This window comes from Stylophora pistillata, chromosome 2, assembly GCF_964205215.1.
Source record: "Stylophora pistillata chromosome 2, jaStyPist1.2, whole genome shotgun sequence".
NCBI classification, from domain to species: domain Eukaryota; kingdom Metazoa; phylum Cnidaria; class Anthozoa; order Scleractinia; family Pocilloporidae; genus Stylophora; species Stylophora pistillata.
The window spans coordinates 32,340,887-32,362,904 of NC_142520.1; the positions used below are offsets into that span (position 1 = coordinate 32,340,887).

The following is a 22,018-nucleotide window of genomic DNA, read 5'->3' on the forward strand; positions in this document are numbered from 1 at the left end:
GCAAAATACTTGATTTAATCCTGACTAAAACTCCTGATCTGGGTAGTAATGTTGAAATACTGACTGATCATTTTAATTCCGATCATGTCATGTTAGTTTCAATATTAAGCTTTTATCTAGTCGTCCTCGTGAGTCTGTCTTAAGGAAAAACTACAACTTTAAAAGGGCAAACTTTATTGAATTGAATGAATTATTGAAGTACATCCCATGGAATTGTGCTTTTTTGGAAGAGGATATGGATATTTGTACTGAAAGAGTCAACGAATTATTACTAGCTGCAGCAGATATGTGCATTCCAACCTCTACTGTGAAAAAAAAAATTAGTCCCCCATGGATCACCAGAGATATTCTCAATAAGGTCAACAAGAAAAAAGCTTATGGAGAAAACTAAAGGCTCGTCCATCAGAAGCCCTTAGCCGAAAGCTTAAGGAGTTAGGAAGATCTCTCAAACAGTTACTAAGGTCTAAATTCAAACAATATCTGCAGCATCTGTCCAGTCAACTGCCACTCAATTAAGTCAAAATCAATACGGCTTCCCGATGTAAACACTTACAACAGAAGATCTGCGACAAAACCTTTAGAGCAAGCTGACTTATTCAATATTCACTTTCACTCAGTTTTTTGTAAACGAGGTACTGAGATACCAGCTCCAATACAAACTGATTTACAAGATCCAAGTATTGATGTCGTTATCAACCATGTGGCATGTGACACTAAAGAAATTCGAAAACTTCTCAAACGTCTTAATACTAACAAGTCTTGTGGGATTGACAAAATACCTGCTCGTTAGCTTAAAGAGACTGCTGACACATTTGCAGTTCCTCTGAGTATGCTCTTTAATTTATCATTCAAACATAGCTGCCTACCCAAATTCTGGAAATCAGCTAATATTACACCTATTGATAAGGATGGTGATCGAGAGCCAGTGGAAAATTATAGAGGCATTTCACTCCTATCTATCATTGGGAAATTCCAGGAAAGAATTGTGTATGATGCTATTTACAATCAAGTTATCAGTTTTGTGTACGATTCTCATCACGGATTCCTCACTGGTCGTAGCTGCACTATTTAACTACTCTTGGTACATCATGATTGGTTAAAAGTTTTGGATAAGAGTTGCCAAGTCAATGTAGTATTTATATACTTTTCAAAGGCCTTTGACCTCATCTGTCATGATATTCTCTTAGCCAAACTTTACAAATATGGTGTCCACGGGGACTTCCTCAATTGGTGTAGGAATTATTTAACAGTACATCAGCAGCGGGTAGTAGTTAAAGGAGAGGCTTCCGATTGGTTAACCGTAAACTCTGGTGTCCCACACGCTTCTTTGTTGGGACCATTATTCTTCATACTATACATCAATGATTTACCACGGGTGATTAGTGAGGACAGCCCAGTTGAATTATATGCTGATGATAGTAAAATGTACAGGGTTATTAAAACTCGAGATCTGTCCTGTTTTCAAAGTGACATAGATGAAATACCAGATTGGTGTAAGATGAACAATATGACAATTAATACTAAGAAATGTAAGATCGTGCGAATAACCAGGAAGAAGTCACCCTTAGTCGGGGAGTATAACATTGAAGGTCAACCTTTGGAATGTGTTAATGTTTATAAAGATTTAGGATTGTTTACTGCTAGTGATCTCTTATTGAACCAACATGTAGGCAGAATCACTGCTAAGGCCAATAGAGTTTTAGGGTAGGTAAAAGGATCTGTAGGGACTTAAATGATGTTGACACTACGATAAAACTTTACTGTGGTCATGTGAGACCTTTATCAGTTTGAATATTCATGTGAAACTTGAAACCCTTATACCAAATGTAACATTGATAAATTGGAGGCTGTTCAGCGAAGAGCTACCAGACGGATCACTAGGTCAGATGATGGTTATGACACTAAACTATATAAATTACAATTGTTGTCATTATCTGATAGGAGGTTCATTAGAGATGTTATGTTTTTGTTCAATGTAATTAATGTAATTTCCAATAAGCTCATATTTTGTAAGGACAGAAGCACGGGTTATAATTTGAGGATTAATGACACACAGGACCTTGTCCCTAATTTTAGCAGAACTAACGGTGTTAAATATAGTTTTTTTAACCGTATCGTTGGTGAATGGAATAGTTTACCTAATCCTTTTAGATAATCAAATAGTATTGAAACTTTTAAAAGGAATGTTTTAAGTTTTATTAAGGATAACTAGAGCATCTATTTTTAGACCTCTATACAATTTTGCTATACTTTAATTAGAGGGGGCATCCCTTGTATGGTGCATCAGCGCTTTTGGTTGTCTCCTCCACAATTTTCCCTTCTATAGTTTCCATCAATTTTAATTGTAATTTATTATTTGTTTGTATTCAAATGGAGTTAATCTGTAATAAATAAATAAAAATACATATTGATTTCAATTGACCGCCTCGATATAGGAACGCTTCAAAGAATAGGAAAGGAATAAAGAGAGAAAAGATCCTATATTGGTTTGGTGTTAACCGCATGCGCGTGTATCAACCCGGGAATCGAGTGCAAGTTCTAACTTGAAAAGAAACATTTACGCTCTGAGGAAAATTTACTGCTTTACAGTAGTATCGCCTAAAGCTTTCGATGTAACCTATCATTCATTCAACCTTTGGCCTATCTTAATGAGAGAATACTTCATCAGTAGCCGCTTTTCGGCTAATGTTTTTGACTTCAGGCTTTCCGTACATCACTACATGATGGTGTCCACCACTAAAGAAGAAGCTATACTATTTCAAAAATGGAATAACGCAAAAAATTGTCTACAATCACATTCCATTGTTTTCATGATAACACATACAGCTAATATTTTATTGTTATGATCAAAAGGTATACAAATTTATTACGATATGATTCAATACGGAACTGAAATAAGTGAGCAACACACTACCTCGCGTTGACCTTGACGATAAGACGAAGCCTCAGTTTTACCGGTATCCTATATATTTTCCGAGTCCTTATGTGGTGAAACTAACTGTCACTCAGTTATATTGATATGAATCAGTCCCTCTGGCACCGGTGACAATTTAGTGTAAAAATTATTTAGTGGACCAGCAAAAGAATAAATATAATATGTACAACCTTAATATATCACTTTAGTTCCCTAGTTGCCTAGCGTTTCTTCTCACAGGAAAGAACATCCAGTCGCTCCCACGTTTTACAAACGTTTTTCGAACGTTTTTCAAAACATTCCGACAACTGTTTTCTAAATACGGAGCATTTAGATCAAGTAAGAAGTGGTTTAAAAACTAATCCTCTCATTCTCCAAATATCTACTTGGAAAAAAATGCGGCACCTTACAAGTATACGTGTTTTTGGCATTTAACATGAATGATTAGTTATGATTCTTTACATCTATGCAAATTAGCTGAGACAGCTGTTGATAACGGTATGTTACACAATACAATTTTTAAGGAAACACTCTTAATAAAGTGTAAGCCCATGCTCATCCAATACTTGTCAAACGTGGGAGAGTTAAGTGAAAGGAATTCTTAGTAGCTGTATCACGCTAGTTGATTTTGCATGTATTCATTATCTGAGTCGCACACATTGGAACTGAGATCAAAAGCTAACAACGCGTTTCCTAATCAAAAGTTGTGGAACGAGTTTTACCAGTACTATGTTGTATGGATTTCGATTTCTTTTTGTGCAACAGTGTTGCGCGAGAAATTATTGCAAATTTTCCGAGAAAACCGCCCCTTAAAGAGAGTGGAATGATGTGGAAATGAAAATACATAACTCTCTTATCCTTAAAAAAAAACCTAGATTATTTCATTTCTCTTACTTTTTAAAAATGTTCCTCCTCGCCAGAGAAGCGCTTACTTTTATGGAACTAGCCGTAAGTTCTCCATCAGTTACTGCCCATTACATGTACATACGAAATTACACCCAGACGATCATGAGCTGCATCATACAGGGACAGGTGCGATATGTATATAAGCAGTTCTCACACACAGAATCTTTATGATTACCTTTTCAAATGCTTCAGTAATTCCAAATTGTAACGATTATTTCTGATTCCTTGCTGTAGTGTGATCACAGCCACTAGACAGTTCCACCCAGAGACACACAGTAGGAATTTTTCATTACGAGCATGTGGCCAGTGCGAGCATGTGAATCAATTTTTGTTTCAGGACCAATCTAATCGTTAAACACCACGCCAGCATCCTCAGTATGTTTATAATCTTCGGTTTGCCAGCTGAGGGACGTGCAGCGAGATAACTCGCCCCACCCAGAAACAAAAAGCCGCTATTTTTCAATATCATGAGCATGTGGCAAACAGAAATCGTTACATGAATGCGCAAATCATTTTTGAGTGTGCAACCAATCTAATTGTTACACACCACACCAGCATTCTCATAATGTCCACAATTTTCGATATTCCAGCCGAGGAACGTACAGGGAGATACTTTTGCTTCTCCACCTTGGCAGTAGACATCATCCATCCATATTGGGTCAGAGCCTTGACCGTATTTGGCGCAACAAATAGCTTGTGATACGCCAGAAAAGCGAAGCTGACGACACGCCACATTGGCTTCATCGATTTTCCAGTGATCATCACAGACTATGCCCCACCACCCGTTGTGATAAACTTCTGCGCGGCCGTAGCTTGCCCCACCACCCGTTAACCGGACAGGAGCGTCCTCATTAGTTGCTGTGTAATCAACATATCATTAATTCAGTATTGGATACATCTAAGATCGAACTGACCACAATGTTGTTCGTATCTAATAAATTAGGTGAGGTAAAGTCTGTTTACGAGCCTAGTGGCCCATTAGGCAGGTGCTTAATTTCGGTTTCTGTAGCATACTAGGAGTATTTTTACTCCCCCCTGGATGGGATGCCAGTCCATCGCAGGGTTACCCCCGGCATTAAATTGCCGCTACCCATTTATACACCTGGGTGAAGAGAGACATTGTGAGAGTAAAGTGTCTTGCCTAAGAACACAACACAATGTCCCGGCCGGGGCACGAACCCGGACCACTCGATCCGGAGTCGAGCGCACTAACCATGAGGCCACCGCGCCTCCACATCTAATTAATTAAGCTTTATATAATCCTTTTTTTAGGGGGGTGAGCTGTGGAAAAAATGCCTAAATATTAACTCTATGTATTTGTTTGAAAAAAAAGATTGAAATGCGATACAATCCCTGATGATCGTCACTTAGTTATGAGAAAGAAACACGATCTTGAGATATGGGATTTTATCTCATTCTCTCTATTATTATTTTTTTAATCGAATCTAAAACTTTTAGCATTTAGCTTGTTGATAACAAGCAATAAGTATTTAGCCATGCAGTGCAGCCAGCTACTCGGAGGATAATATAATCTCTAGTTGTCATAGAAACGGCTGTGTATTTTGAGCCGGTAAAAAGTTTCATTGCAAGTTTTGGTAAAATACAGAGTTTATGGCCCCGAATCAAACCTTCGGTTGCTTTCAAGTCTCAGCCAACCAATACAGTAGCGAACAGCTAGGGGCAAACTCCAAATGAATCGATCGCAATTCAGCAATATGAACTTTTGACCACATTGAAACATCACATGGGTTTCCTGAGAAGACTGTGACATGATTGAGGGCAGGGTAAACCATGTTTTGATGATGCTTCTTCTATTAATCTAATCGCATGGTTTTCAATAATGCAGTATTTACCCAAACGTGCCCAAATATTAACTATATGTCAGAAATCTAGTCATATTTTTATTATCTCCAAAACTCTAATTAATCATTTATTTACTTATTCATTTTCACACCTCACCTGTACAAGATTGTTGAATATCCCCATAATATCCAGGCTTACATTTGCAAAAATATGAGCCTATAGTGTTGAAACACTGTCTGTTCGAGAGGCAGGAATCTGTCTGACACTCGTCCACATCTGTTTAAGAGGCAATAACTTCAACCAAATTTAAACAAACACATCTTCATTTCAATTAAACAATCAAGATCTTTGCTAGAAAATTTCAAATTAAAACTTCAACGCATTTTGCACCGCCAAGGTTCCAAACCTGTTCAACTAATTCATAACGTCTGTGTGTCTCTGAATGTTTTTTCGTTTGGATATTTTTTTAAACTGTATTTACATACCTTGAAAGAATAATTGTGCAAGAGATTTTATGAGTTTAGGTTGTTCACAGTGTTCATAAATAGTAACCAATGAAAAAAAAAGTATATTGTGGCGACAAAGGTAGCGGCACTACGTCTTCATTACCGAGAAAGAATATAAAAGAGAAGATGAGGAAGTAGAACTAATCAAAGTAACAAGTGTTTCATAACAGTAATATAGTCCTCTTTTTATAGTAAGTTTAGAAGTGTAGTGAGTAATTCATTGCTACGCAGTCAGTTCTCCCTAAGAACGTGTTTTACAGGATTTATGTAGCAACGACAAAAGTAGACTTAATTGAAACAGTACTGTAGAAACAATGCAATAATAAACTACAACAAAAATAACAAGAAAACTTAGGCCCCCTCCACACTAATCCGTTTTCAAACGAAAACGGAGCTGTTTTGCTCTGGATACAGCTATCGTTCACACTACAAGGCCGAAAACGATCACCGAAAACGGAGCCATTCGAAAATGCTCTCCAGAGCGGAGCGATTTGAAAACGATACCTTTTGAAAGTGCTGTTTTCTTGTGTGGACGGAGAAAGCGATGCTATCTGAAAACGGTGACGTCATCAAAATAGACACGACCGGGCGCCAAACCACTCAACAGTGAGTATTCAAAATGGCGGACAGACGCTACCATGTGGCTTCTCTCTAGATCGGAATGATTTCTAGTCTCTTGACGCTCTTGCAAGCGAATTTAACCCTGCGGAGGCGCCACTTAGATTTCACAAGAAGGAAACAAGATACTCTTAAGGCTTCTGACCTTCTCAGCTTCAGGAAAAACGAAGATAAAACGACTCTCTTGAAGCCCGCCAAAACCTCGAAGGTTTTGGACAAGACCTAGACGAACTTCAGTATGGTGGGACAACTTTGGCGCTAGAAAAGTAGTTGAGGAAGTGTGGAGGGAGAATTTCCGCATGAGTAGGACCTCTCTTTACGCTGTTCCTTCGAAACTATCAAAGACTTCTAAACCACAACAACACTCAACAACAAAGAATCAAGAATGGCGCCAATTTCGCGGTCCGCTATATTGAAATGCGCATGCGTCGAGTTCATTTGAGCATGCACACTGAGGGTATAAAGCGTTTTCAAAACGGAATACGGCGTTGTAGTGTGAATGAGCGAAAACGATACGAAAACGATAAGTGCGGACGCAAATCATTCTGAAAACGGAGCAAAACAACGTTTTCGTTTGAAAACGGATTAGTGTGGACAGGGTCTTAGCTGTTGGAAGTAATTCTCTGCTAACCACCTCCTGGTTAGCTCAATTGGCTAGAGCGCCGGATTGTGTTGAGCGGGAGGTCGAGGGTTAGAGCCCCGGCCAGACCAACACTCATGGTCTTAAAATAACTGAGGAGAATTTGCTACCTTTCTATAACATCAATGAAATGGATAGATATTCTAGTCTTCTCGGATAAGGACGAATAAAATGGAGGTCCCGTCTCCTGCAGGGTTAGGGGTAGGAGAAGTTAATTTCCCACACACGAGATTACTGTGTGATGGATGTCCTCCCCTGCGGTGGAATGTGTGGGGGGAAAAAGGTGAGGTCGTTAAATGGACTAAAGCGGCTGCCAGAGGCGCCTGATAATGCTGACGTCCGATCTCAACCTTAGTAACACTGTAGACCTTAGCAATTCAGCCTATGATGCTATTAAGGTATCGAATCATTCACTTTCACTTTTTCACTTTCGCTACATTGCGCACGTTTAACGATGTTTTGGTTGTTGTAACAAATGGTGAAATTATTCAAGAGCAACAACTTTTCAAAGATTGCGTCATCTGACGTGGTTTGGAGAGTATTGCCGATCATCTGTTGAAGAACTTCTTGAAATACTACAAAACGACAGAACTTTTTATGAGAATTGTCGTTATTTTAGACCAGAAACTTATCCAATAAATTTTCTTTACTAAAAGAATTTCTTAGAACCTGACCACAGTGCGCTTTTATCGTTTCGCTCGCTACATGCGCATATACCGTACCTTAACTGTACTTCAACAACTTCCGATTTTGCAAAATCATTATAAAGTCTGCATTAAGTGAGAACTTGTGCTGCTCGTCGATTTTTAATATGATTCTTGATGTACTAATTTTCGGTGGCCGAGTCTTCCTTCAGCTTATATCTTCTAGTTTAGACCTTTAAGAGGCCGTGCGCTAGCCAGGCTAAAAAAGTAGAAAAATCTGATAATTTGCCTACAAAAACTCCTTTAGGGAGATATATTAGAAAAAAAATATTTCAAAGTTTGAAAAATCAAATTTTTCCGAGGAAATGGGGAAAAAAAAAATTCGGAATTTTACCTAATTAATTATGCAAAAAATACAGTAAAATTGAGCAACTTTAGCGTGCTAGTGCTGAAGGACGATGTTTCGTAAAAAAATCGGGGATATTTTTACTTTGAAATATAATTAATTTGATTTTTATTTGTAGCATTTCAAGGAGCATTGGTTTAATTTTAAAATTCACATGATTTTTTAACAAAGTGCTGACAAACGCTTGTTGAAAAATGCGAAAACTCGACCAGCTTAAAACCGTCAAAACGCTTCTTGGTATGAGTGGCATCATGTAAAACTACATGCTGGCAAAAAGTTTAGTCCTTATACTAAAATAATATGAAAAAAAATTTTTGGGTAATTACGAAACGAGCCGAAAAAACAAAGCTTTTCGATGCACTGTGGCCAGAGGTCACGAATTTGCATGATGCAAATCAGTTGTAGAAATCGTACCGCCTAACGGTTCTGGTGTAGGAGGGGCTCTTTTCACGGCTACAACATAAAATTTACAAGAATAATGATCAGTATTTGATAGCGTTTAATCTTTTTTTAAGCCAATGAGTTTTTTGTTTCATTTCTCGATGCTGTCTTGACGAAAAGGAAACTGTTTCAATTGCGTGACAATTGTCACGTTGGATCACAGGTGCAGTTGCCGAGTAAAGCGGACACGATCCTTTTTTCGTCAGCACTCCATTCCAAAACATCTAGTCTTATATATCTCGTTTTACATTATTTTTAAAAATTCTTTTGAGTCTTTATCCAACAACATCCAGCCGGCCTGATCCTGTCTGACTCCAGGCTCGAAGAAGACTTTTCATTTCCGGTTTGCGCCATTAATACGGGGACCGCGGAGCTATGGGGTTGAGTGGGCTGTGGCCCCACCAAGAACAATTTACTATTATCATTATTATTTATTTAAATCTTTGTAGTAAAAAAAATGCCAATTTTTTCTTAGGACTGAAGTGCGTTTCCAGTGATTTCAGAAGCTCTAGATTTCAAAATTTTGGAGGGAGCATATCCTAGGACACCCTATCGGCAGTCTTTCTCTACTAAGAAAGGCGTACTAAGAAACAGACAAAAAGAGGTTCTCCGCGGAGGGGAGGCCCCAGGACCCTCAAAGATAAGCTGGTGCCAACGAGCTCACACTACGCCGGAACTGCAATAGCTCCTCCGATCCAAAATATCCTCCATGGCCCCCGTTTTACATCAACGTTTATTTAAAACTCAATTTTTCGAAGCAGCCTTTTGCCATTTACTTTTTAAACTGCACTGCGAGAACAACATTTAACAAGGTCTTCGAGCAGAGCGATGTAAGATGTCCTTTTTCGATGTAAGATGTCGACCTCTGATCAACCCCAGGTGGTAATGCAAGATTGAAACTCACGCAAAGGAGTTTTTAAGATTGCAAGTTTGGGATTTTTGAGTGTGTTACTCTCGACCATGGAACAGATGTTGTACCGTTGGTAATGAATAAGATGAGTTACATTTAACTGCTTAAAAATAGACTCCTTGGCATTTGACAAATTAAATTCTTCCAACCAAATCTTGCTCAGTTACACCTTGTGCGCAGGGGGCTGTCTGCTGTTTCACTTTTGCTGCCCTTCTGGAAAAAAATTAAGCTACTTGTTGAGTTGTCAGAAACTCAGACACTCTGAACAAGCGCTCCCCGTTAAGTCTCTTTGCTCTCCTCATTTCTGTTGCAACAATTTCTGCGTCAACCTTTTTGCTACTTTTTGGTCCGATGGTAAATCTAGCAGTCAGATACTCGTTATTTGTATTTGATACTCGTTATTTTGTTATTTTTATTTTGACTCGTCCTACGTCTAATAAGATTTAGTATATACTAAAACAGTGGATAGCGTTGAAGGCGCGCTCTGATTCGCTGGTCAAACTCCGAATATTCTTTGCTATTTACCTCCGAGCAACTCGGGAAAAAATGGCGTCCAGTTTGCATCTGTGACAAGCGAAGAAATCACTCAAATTAACGACTAAGCAGCCTCTGAAAACACAAAGAAAGCGACTAAATTTGGTTTGGCCGTGTTTAAAGGTAATGGTTTAATTTTTAACCCGGAATTTATAGATAAAAACCAATGAGAAAGGTTTTGTTTACAAATGCAAATTAATCTTGTGACCGTCACTTGTTCACTTCCGCGCGTCAAAATGTTGGAATCGTTGCTGGAATGTATGAATTAAAATCAATATTTGGTAGTGTATATAATCTCACTGTTTTAGTATATACTAAAAAAATTATTCACCTCAGTGTCGGTGGTTAGCAGTGGATATTTACCTCGCCGTTTCGCGGCTCGGTAAATATCCACCACTAACCACCTTCACTTCGGTGAATAGTTGTTAATTATATATTTCGGAAAGAGTACCATATAACCCCATACATCAATTATGCATTGAATTCATTAATTATGCATTCACCCCATTGTTTTTAAGACAGTGACTTTTTCCCATGGGTTTAGCATATATACATTACTAATAAGTACTTACTGCTTCAATAAAAGAGAAATTGATTGAAATCGGCTTTTTCGTCTCCATTCCTTTCTCACGTTCTTCTCCCTTCTCCCCTTTGTTCCCAATTCCCTTCTCCTCGGTTTTTTTTTTCTTTTCTTTCCTATTTACCCTCTTGGCAGTTCTGCTGAGCCTCGAACCATCGCTCCTAAGACAACGAATTATTATTAGACCATTATCAAACCATAGCCTTACCACTATGCTACGCAAACCAGTTAGGAGTTCCTCTCCAAAAGCTACTTTTTGTTTTACCTTTCAGTAAAAAAATTTTCATAACAATAAGTGCATTGATAGAATGCACCAAAGGTCCCCTTTGCACTAAAGAATGCATTTCTTCCTCTCTACGATTGGCCAAATACCACATAGAAAACAAAATTTATTCATACCTCTTTCTAATAACATCAACGAAAGAAGAAGATAGAGAGAAGAACAACAACAACTCCGAGATGAAGAGACTGTATTTTATTCGACTTTCTCGAATATTATCGGATCACGACCGGTGCATACAGTGGTGTCAGGATCACAACCTGCTTGCGACATCGGTAAAATGTCCTCGAGCTGAGTGCAGCAATGAACTTAGCTGGACGCGACGTGCTTCATCGCGAGACGGGTACGAGTGGCTATGTTTAAAAAAGGGTTGCGATGGAATGGCTTCAATGCGCCGGAATTCACCGGTGCGCACACACAGGGCAATCAGTTCGACGTTCACTTCCTGGAACTGGTTGCAGAGTTGGTATAATTCCCACACCTTCTTCCAATGGAGATTTATATGCGATCTTGGCCAGGTCTAGCAAAGATCTCTTCTCTAAAGACTTTGTGAATTTTTCTGAGGACAGGTATTTCTCTAAGGCAGAATGCCTTTGAAAAACTCTCACGCACCCGTCTTGAGGGCAGGCGAATGCTGCTGTTTCATCACCAGCAATCTGTTCATGCGTCTTAGAGACTTCAGGTTTCTCTGTAGTCTCCGACTCCGTCTGCGTGGGCTGCTTTTTGCTGAGCGATTTAAAATCACCTGTGGAAAATGTTGACCCCATCCAGCGATAACTACACTCTGAAAGTAGAATGATTTTGTGGTCATCAAAAGATTCCGTAAAGAAGACGTTGTTAAATTCTGGTAATTTCTTTATGCGATTTTGCAAAGAAAATTCGGTACGACAAAGACCATGCATGTAAAAAAAATATTGCTATGTTAATTGAAATTGACTAAAGTGAGACTGGCTAACGGATCTGACCGACAGGAAATATAGGAGAAACTGTAAGCGGGAAGGAAGCGATCAATTAACAAACACATGCTCGACAAGAGAAAGAAGAATCGATGGATGCACTGTCAGACGGTCGGGTGGACACACACACGAACATAGGTGTGGTCGAGTATGGACGGGAGACTTGCGCGCGGACAGGTGGCAAAGGAGATTGCAACATATCAAAAATATGCTACTTGTCAACACTGTATGTAGCTCACTAGCATTTACCGGAAGATTGCTTGTCTAATCTGATATCTTTCCCACTCCCGATTCCATAGGCATGCTAAGCTATAATGCTTTCGGGGTTGAACTTAAAATTGTTGAGCTTGCTGATACCGGGAATCTTCCTTGCCTCATCAATGACGAAATCCTCCATGCTGTCAATTACAACTACTCTCACTCTTTCGATGCCTCCGTGGGAAAGAAGAGCTTCTTGGAACTGACTTCCTGTCGTTGCCATGATTTATGTAGACCCTTACGTGGCCTTTACATTTTGCCGCAAGTCTGTCTGCGGCACCTTTACCTCCCTGCGGGTCAGAAAAGTCAATTCCTATAACCTGGACACTAGTAGATTCTGCAGTGGCTGGATACGCTAGGATCGTACATGATGAATGATAGCAACCGGCGTTATCTTGCCTGATATATGCCCTCGTTACTTCCCCGTGTTCAGCTTTAGGGTCTTCAGAACATCCTGCATGATAGCCACAGCTTCAGGACTTCCTTGACTGCACAACTGGATTTCATAGTTGATTCCCTGCCCTTCAAGAAGGCCATTTACGCGCGACGATAGATTTTCACACAAATAATTCTCGGAAAGTTCTTTAAAAAATGTGATGATAGTTTTCTCGACGGATTTTTATATTGTTCTTTCAACCAAGGTTTTTAAAGCAGAAATAAAAGAATGAGGCGATTCTTTGTTTACCTTAACATGTTAAGCGTCACGGCTTGGGTCACGCACATGTCAATAAACTTGATAAATTGCATACGTTGTCTATACCATGAATGCTGTGAATGATCCAAATAGCTTTCTTTTCTTCATTTAAGCACGAAGATTTTTGTGTATATTTGATAAGAAGCAAGTCAACATATCATTAATTTAAGTGTAAGTAGCGACGTTTTAGCCAACACTGTGTTGTTTTCGAAGTGTTCTGAAGTTTGTAAATTCCATCAGCCGTGTTAACATGTGTTAAGAGACACGCTGGCACTTAAAACGTGATTAAGAAAGATTAAAAGATTAAAAACTACTTTGCTTTACAATCATAGCTTCACAGAAGAAACATAACGATGCTGACACCGTTTAATGGTCATTTAATTTTTTCTGTGTGTTTTCGACGAACTGACTCTATAATTAGCTTGAAATGAACATCGAATTCTGCACATGGCGCTTGGGTGGCATCACGTTTTATTTAACTACCAAGACAAGACTTAATTTCCAACGGCCAAACTCACCAAGTTTATAGTTTGATAAATGAGTTCTCGTCTGATATGGGTTTAATGTCGAAATTTTAGGTACCAGGTTTCGTTTAAACCGGTCAAAGTTAGCCTTCATTTTGTCTCCCAAAAAGACGTGCAAAGTACAGCTTTATAAAAACGGCGATTAAACCCATACCGAAGAGAATTACAAGAAACTTTTTATATGCTTTTATTTTGCAGTTGTATTGTAATTACTGTGCAAAGTTTGATGGTGAATAAACTTGTTTAGCGCTACCAACATCTTTCTAAAGTTGCGTGACGATTTGACCGTTTAGGCAAGGCGAAAACGGCTATTTTGGCGAATTTTAAACCTTTTCAAATTTCAGCCGGAAAAAAATCGCTGGAACTTTAAAATATTTTTTTCGAAACTAGTTCACAGAAAGGGATGTTTTGGTAAAATAAAAGAAATTCTAGTTTTCGTCACCGATTTTCGATTCTCGAAATATTCCGACGATTGTGGCCGCTTTTTTAAAAACCGAACTCACCGGCCGCTTTGTTAAAACCAAAATATGCAATGAAACGGGCAAGGAATATACCAAAATACTGTAGTACAAATGATCATGAAAGTGATTGCTAAAAGGTGAATGCGTGGCACTCGGTAAGTTGTAAGATTACATATGATATTATGTATCAGACGAAAAAACAGTTTTCAAAATTTCCAGTCTGCAGTCTGCATTGTGTACCGAGTCTGCATTTCGTACCCGGTTAGCAGTTTGTATTTTGTACTGACCGATAGCTAAAATGTGAATTCTGACCATTCACCCAACATCATCCCAGCAGTTCAAAGTAATAGCAAGTAGTTTTAACTGTGTCCGGGAGTTACGCATTGGAATTAAATTCTCTTTAAAACTCATTCAAACGCAATGTATCCACGACTTATTCCGTTTCAAATTATCTTCAAAACTCATTCAAACGCAATGTATCCACGACTTGTTCAGTTTCCTTTCATTTTTGTGTATACAAAGTAGGGAAATGGGAGAAGTTTAAAAGTTGAGCGCCAGAAGCTGTCACTTTTGCACTTATAATTTTACTGTCTCTCTATGTTTCTGTTCCAGTTGAGCGTCACCCTTTAAGAGCAATAAGATAGACAGATAAAGAGAACGACGCTTCAGGTGCCATTACCTGTCAAAGGGTAACGAAACACTACATGAAGAAGAAAGACCGTCCTTAGATATTGCGAAGTTGATCAACAAACTTGTTATTTAAATGAATAAAGGCTGATAGTTTCTAAAGAAACTGTTAGGAGCTGCGTCGGTGGGGGTAACGAAATAATTTGGATATATCAACAAAGTTGAAAAGGTAAATTGGCCACCGTAACGATTACAAAAGCTGACGTTTCGAGCGTTAGCCCTTCGCTAGCCCTTCGTCGTTAGCCCTTCGTCGTTAGCCCTTCGTCGTTAGCCCTTCGTCGTCGCTCCGACGAAGGGCTAACTCTCCAAACGTCAGCTTTTGTAATCGTTACGGTGGCCAATTTACCATTTCAACTTTGTTGATATATCCAAATTATTTTGTTATTTAAAGCATGTTAATTTTGTAATCTGCGATACATAATCATGTGCTTCGATAAAACTGCTTTACAGTAGAATCGCAAAGCTTAAAGTAAACACGCGCTCTGATTGGTCAATACGTCAACCGGAAGAGAGGGTATTTAGCGTGGAATCGCAGTAATGCATAATGCGATATCGCTGACGTGAGTCGCGAGCAAAAATTATTGTTACGAACGTAAAAACGTAAATTCAACTAGTGCTACGAAAATATGAACAAATATAAACAAATTTATAGAAAACGAATGTCTTCCAAATTTTGAATTGAAATTGAAACTTTTAGAAAATTGGAGGAAACCACTCACGCTCAAAAGTACGAGAAAACGCAGAGAAAAAAGATCAAAATGCCAGAGACGAGGGAAGAAAGCCAAACGACAGTTCTCGCCGAGGAAAACCAAACAAGCGTTACGAAAGAAAACCAAAACAGGTATCAATGCCGAAAAAGGTCAAGCATCTTTTCCCGAAATCCAAACCAAACCTATACAGACGACGAACTGGCCTCTTTTAGATACAACATGGTTTCAAAAAACACTAGACGGCAAATTCACAAATTCGAGTGGTCGCAAAACAGTCATCCAAGCGCTCCGTGATGATTTCGACCCAGTGGAGATATCAGAGCTCACTGGCCACTCCAATCCGGTATCCATATCCAGCTACAGCCATAATCCTCTGGAAAAACAGCGGCGAATGTCGAATAAGTTGGCCGGTTTCAACCCACGCCAAGCACGACAACTACCAACGGCTATTCAAGTCATGCTTTACGGGAGATTGTTCTCAATAGCTCAACAATGCCAGTCGTTCCAGTTACCTGATGGCAGGAGCAGTTGGCGGAATGTTTACTGGAGTAACTTTTGATAATTCTCCAGTAAATATTTCCATAAACTTTCAGTCCAGCATTGACACCAACGAGCGGTTCCCTGCAATGAAAGAAAAACAGTTAAAATTGTGACTTTTAACTGAACTGTTTTTCGCCAGAGTTTACCGCGAAATTCCAGTCTTAATCATTATATTTTGAATACACTTTTTTTTACAACTGTAAAGCACTTACCGGTTTTTTGTAGATCTTGCTTTGATACCGGAACGCTTGAAATTTTCATTTCGCTTGAGGATTTGACCATTCAGTTGTTGATTGTCGGCGCCACATTTTGCCAAGTTGAGTGGTAGCAAATCTCTGTCTTAAATAACTCCGTATTGTGTACTTTAGTTTTTTTGCTGAAGATTGTAAAATGTGAGGCACCGCTTTCTCCACGAGTTTGAAATAAAAGTGGTTTTCATTCTAAAAATATATTGTTCCCTCTATTCGCTAGATATTGACACCTGACTTTGAAAGGGTTTCCGTTGTTTGCGCACTGGCGTGGCGCACAAAAATACAAAACATCTGGTTTCGCCCAGTGATTTGGTGGCTTTAGCTATGTGATTCAAGAAAAATTCGCGTGGTACAATTAAAATTGTCGACGGTTCAAACGTGAGCGACTTACCTTGCTTTCCATTCCCTTAACAATGACAGTTCTGACAGTTGACTTTAAAATGGCTTTCTTAAGGGCGCGCGTATGGAATAAAAACAAACAATAACATTGCCGTTTTAATTTCTTGTTTTCTTATTTTTATTCAGTTATGCGATTCAAGAAAAATTCACTACCCGACTCGTGAATTCCACGTTAAATTTCACTTGAAAAAATCCATATCGCACTCATCGCTTCGCGATTCGTGCGATTTTTCGCGTGAAATTTAACGTGGAACTCACTCGTCGGGCAGTGAATTTTTCTATAGTATCGCCTAAAGCAAAAATAGTACTCACCATCACGTTACTGAACTTATCATCTATTCAACCATTTGCCTTTGAGTGAATACAGCAGTCAGGGTAGCTCATCATTTGTTCAACTTTTTCTTATCTTATTGGGTGAATACTTCATCGGCAGCCGCTTATCAGCTAATTTTATCACGTCAGGCTTCCCGTACATCAATTGTTTTCATGATAACACTTACAGCAACTTTATCATTGTTATCAAAGGTATAACGCAAATTGATTACGATATGATTCAATACACGAACTGAAATTAGTGAACAGCATGCTACCCTGTGTTAACGTTAACCACAAAACGAAGCTTAGTTTTACTGCTACCAAATAACCTTCTTCAAAGGGCCTTCATTAAATGGCTTGACTAACTACCATTCACTTTTAATGATGCGAATTAGCCTTTTCTCGGCCCCAGTAACATGACTAAAATATGTAGTTTTCACTCAAAAGTAAGATTTAAAAGGCTAATTGTTAGGCACACAAAAGACTGATTACCATGCTAAATGGTTAGCACCTCTTTGTTGTTTATTAAAACTTGTCTAGCTACATGTAGTATTTCGCTGTTCCCTAAGCTGGGTCTTCTCGAGGAGTTACTAATCGTTGTGTGCGCTTAACAATAGAATTTCCTATAGTGGATCAACATAACAATAAATGTAATATGTACAAGCTTAAGCTAAGTGTATAAGCTATGTTTGCTTTCAGTCTCTACCCATTATGTGTTCATCGTACAGCATATAGAAGCTATGATTACACACAGGATTTTTATAAACAGGTATTCAAGTAGAACTCGTTACGACCTAGTATTAAGGCAATCAATTCATTCACTCCTTAAAAACCCGCCAAACTACTAGTGACTTATACTCCTCCAGGATCAAAACTGATAAAACGTGGCTCTCTACTAGCGATTATAAACTCTTCCTATTTATTTCTCAAGCTTCTATTTATTTTTACTGTAGCTGTGTTTTTTTATTACTTCACACCACATACTTCCCATTGATTTTTATGTCGTTACATTTTTCTGTGACGAAATCATACACTAGACTAAACTAAGTTCTCTCTTTATTCGCCTTTTTAATAATAATATCTGATACTACATTGTAGTGGGATCGTGCTCCGCCCAGAAACTTACAGCTGCCATGCTGTCAATGCAAGCATGCTGCAGTTAGGTAGCGCATTGCAATATCGCGAGAAAATTTGCGACCAATTTATTTGTTACAAACCACACAATCCTCACCATGGTGACAGTTATGGCTTCCCCAGCCAATAAACATACAATGAGACAACATCGCTTCTCCTCCTTGGCAGTTGACATCATCCATCCTGATTGAATCAGACCCCTGATCGTATTTGGCCCAACAAATAGCCTGTGATGCATTAAAAACGGCAATTCAGACGACAAACTACATTGGCTTCATTTATTGTCCAATGATCATCACACACCCGGTGTGATAAACTTCTATGCGTCCGTAGTCTCCTGCATCACCCCTTAAGCGGATAGTGGCTGTAAAATGATAATACATGTAAATAATGTGATGCACGAGTAAAAGATACATTTTTTGGTCAAAGAAAACTCTGAGACAAAGCTGTCTCACCGACGCTTGTATCATCGAGGTAGGCTGAATAATCATACGCTTTCGGAATATCCCCTAGCCAAATGTTATTCCCCAAGTGACATTTCCCAATTTTTAAACCTTACGAGCCATAGATAAAAGGCTGCGTTAAAAATTTAAAGTTGTTTTAGAACAAGAAGATTTAAAATTTGAATGTTTGATTCTGCTCTCGCAAAAGGTGTTTCGACTTTCGTTCTCTGTAACTGGTCGCGAAAAAGGATTAATAAAATTTTTCCCTTTAACCTTTTCTTGTTACAGATTTACTGAAATAAGAGATATCACTGGTGTCCATAATATTCGCTTAGTAAAGTATATATTATATAAAAGGCTAAAAGATTAGGAAAAAAGTATTTAAATGTTTGAAACAAGCGTTTTCGGCTGTTTTCCATCATATCACCAAGAGATATTACTGTTTATTGGGAATTGGAGAGGGGGGAAGGCGCATCTTCAAATAAGTTTCCTTCGATTGATTGAAAACTGCTGATGAAGTCGGCCAAAGTCCCCCGAAAAGTGTTGTGATGCTCATTTAATCACATCCAAATGTTAATTTGCTGCATATAGATATTAAATTATTATTTATTATCATTATAAATGACCGGGCGAACATCTACATTCATATAAACCCAACATATTGACACACTGAGCATTCGTCTGCTTTAAATAACCTTACCGTTGCAAGATTTCCCGTCATCAGAGAATCCAGCCACACACCGACAACGATATAAGACTTCAGTGTTCTGACAAGTGGCATTTGGACCACAGACGGAGACAGAAACACTGCATTTATCTACATCTACAAAGAAAAATCGTATTACTAACCTTAGCCTTAAGCCTGACCTAAGTCTTCACCAGAAGCCTAAGGAGATATTGGCTAAGGCTCTTAACGTCGCATACGCAAGTAATCATGGAGTCTGCCACCGTTCATGAAGTTAAACACCCTAAATCTCGTAATACATCTATTTCCAGAGACCTCCGCCAATGTTATCTATTGCATAACTTGCACTTATTCCAAAAAGTTATAGATCGGTGAAATAGGAAGACGACTAGGTGACGTGGAAAGGAATGAAAAGGAACCATCTAAACCAGTCGCGAGACACTTTAATTTACCTAATCATTCTAAACAACATATGGCAATCTGCGGTCTTTCCTTACATTTAGGCAACATGGAAAGCCGCAAAACTCTTAAACAAGAGTTAATCTTTCAAATCGGCACTCTTAATCCGACAGGTATCAACGAACACTTTTCATTCCACTAATTTATTCGTGTTTTTCTCGTTGCCATGTTTCCACCAAAGACGTAGCTCCGCTTTCTGCATATAAAACCATTTACAACCCATAATTCCTCCATTCGCTCTGCCGAAGGGCTAGCGCTCGAAACGTCAGCTTTTTTATTCGTTACGGTGGCCAATTAACAATTTCAACTTATTTGATATAACCAATTACCTTCGTTACCCCCACCGACACAGCACGACAGTTTCTTTAGAAACTTTCAGCCTTTATGTCCTAATGGCCATTATTTCTCCCTAACCGGAGAAACGTAGCAAAGAGTGTCACCAGAGAACCTAGCCACACACTGACAACATTATTAAACGTCAGTATTCTGACAGTTGGCATTTGAATCACAGGCGGGAATGGAAGAACTGCATTCCTCAACATCTCCGAAAAAATTAAAGAGCCAAAAGTAAGGCTCCGATTGATACTTTTTAATAACTCCAAAGCCTTAACTGACAATATCAACCAGCTATTGCAAAGAGTTACTGAGCTGACACTTCGAACGTTAAGCCTTCGAAGAAAATGCAAGAAGAAAGATTGGGGCCTCATATGGATAAATCTAAGCTCTCTTTGTGGAATGGATGTTAATATTCGTTATAACTATAGGATTCAAACCTCTCCTTCCATAAATATTTTGCTTATCCTCTTTCCTGACAGTGAGCTGGTACCTTTTTATTTCCCCATTTCCAGAGAAAAGTTTACATTTAAAACTGAAAATGATTTAGGGGAAAAAAGGGGGAAAGTATGGCCACTGTCTAATGTGATTCCCAAGTTTTTCACAGAGTATTAAATTGTACTGGCTCTGCCAAGATAAAGGATTAAATAAATCTGAACATCATATTTTCATACTAATACCTTCTGTTTTCATATCACAGAAAGCGAATATAATCTTTTCAGGTATCATGGAGAAAAACCAGTATTTTGCACCGACTGTTTTCCCTCCTTCACTTGACTTTATCTTTTTACACGTTTCAGCCGGAAGCTCTGGAATGGACCCGAGAAGCACTAAAACTCAGCGAACTCTTTCTCAGTTTCTTATATCACTCTATTCTTGATTCTTAAATTTTCATCTCTATCTAGTTATTAGCATGAAGGTCCTACCTCTCATCGTTTCTTTTTTATAAAGTAATATCTTTTCAGAGTTCGGAACGAAATCCTCTGGTCGGGCTTCCATGGTATGGTTCCTTAACTCGCGAATGTCTTCGGAAAAGACATAGTTAAAACTTTGGCATCTGATGTCCTGGTAACATTCCCGTAAGCACACAACACCGAATGATGATTTTATGACCTTTTTGAAGATGTGTCGTTGTAGCATCATACCCAAGATCGACACTTTTCCTTTTCGACGCGTTCGAATCCCGTACAGGCCTGATTTTTTTCAGGTCTGATTTTCGCTATTGCTTAAATAGCGCTATCTACTGCGAGGATCGTGCATCATACGTATCTAATACCGCAGTTCAAAATATATGAACTTCATATATTTCATTGTATCTTATTTATCACTTTCACGGGTTTACTACGAATCAACTTAACGGCCTGCTCCCAGTTGGCTTGTTAGCTCAATTGGTAGAGCGCTGCACTAGTATCGCAGAGGTCAGTGGTTCGAATCCCGTACAGGCCTGGTTTTTTTCAGGTCTGATTTTCGCTATTGCTTAAATAGCACTATCTACTGCGAGGATCGTGCATCATACGTATCTAATACCGCAGTTCAAAATATATGAACTTCATATATTTCATTGTATCTTATTAAGCGGTAAGTATGAATTAATTTTTTATATGTTTATCTAAAATTGGGCGAATGACTGGATGCATTGGCTGTCTCTAAAGGCGGCGCATCTCAGCTTCAGCATCATGTATAGGAGTATCGTTCACCTTTACTGAAATGGAAACCAAGATAATTTACGGTCGATTGTTTCGTTCTTAGACCACGAAAATGTTGCTGATTTCACGTTGTTGCTTTGCAGAGGGCTAAAAAATGTACGAAGTTAAAATGTTCTCACTAAGCTACTGCTCTGTGCATCATATCTTTTTTTAGCCATTTCTTCGTCGGCGTCGGCGTTGCGGTTTCGTTAAGGTCCTAAATCACAACGAAAGGAGAAGATTGTTTTACATGGCTGTATGTCGCTTTCCTGAAATAAACAGGGTTTACAAGCAAACAACGT

At 38.7% G+C, this 22,018-nt stretch overlaps 1 pseudogene; it reads right to left on the reverse strand.

Moving 5' to 3' along the window:
• Nucleotides 1-2,651: 2,651 nt before the first annotated feature.
• The window catches only part of LOC148738376 (uncharacterized), a 40,943-nt pseudogene continuing 21,576 nt past the window's right edge, over nucleotides 2,652-22,018 (reverse strand).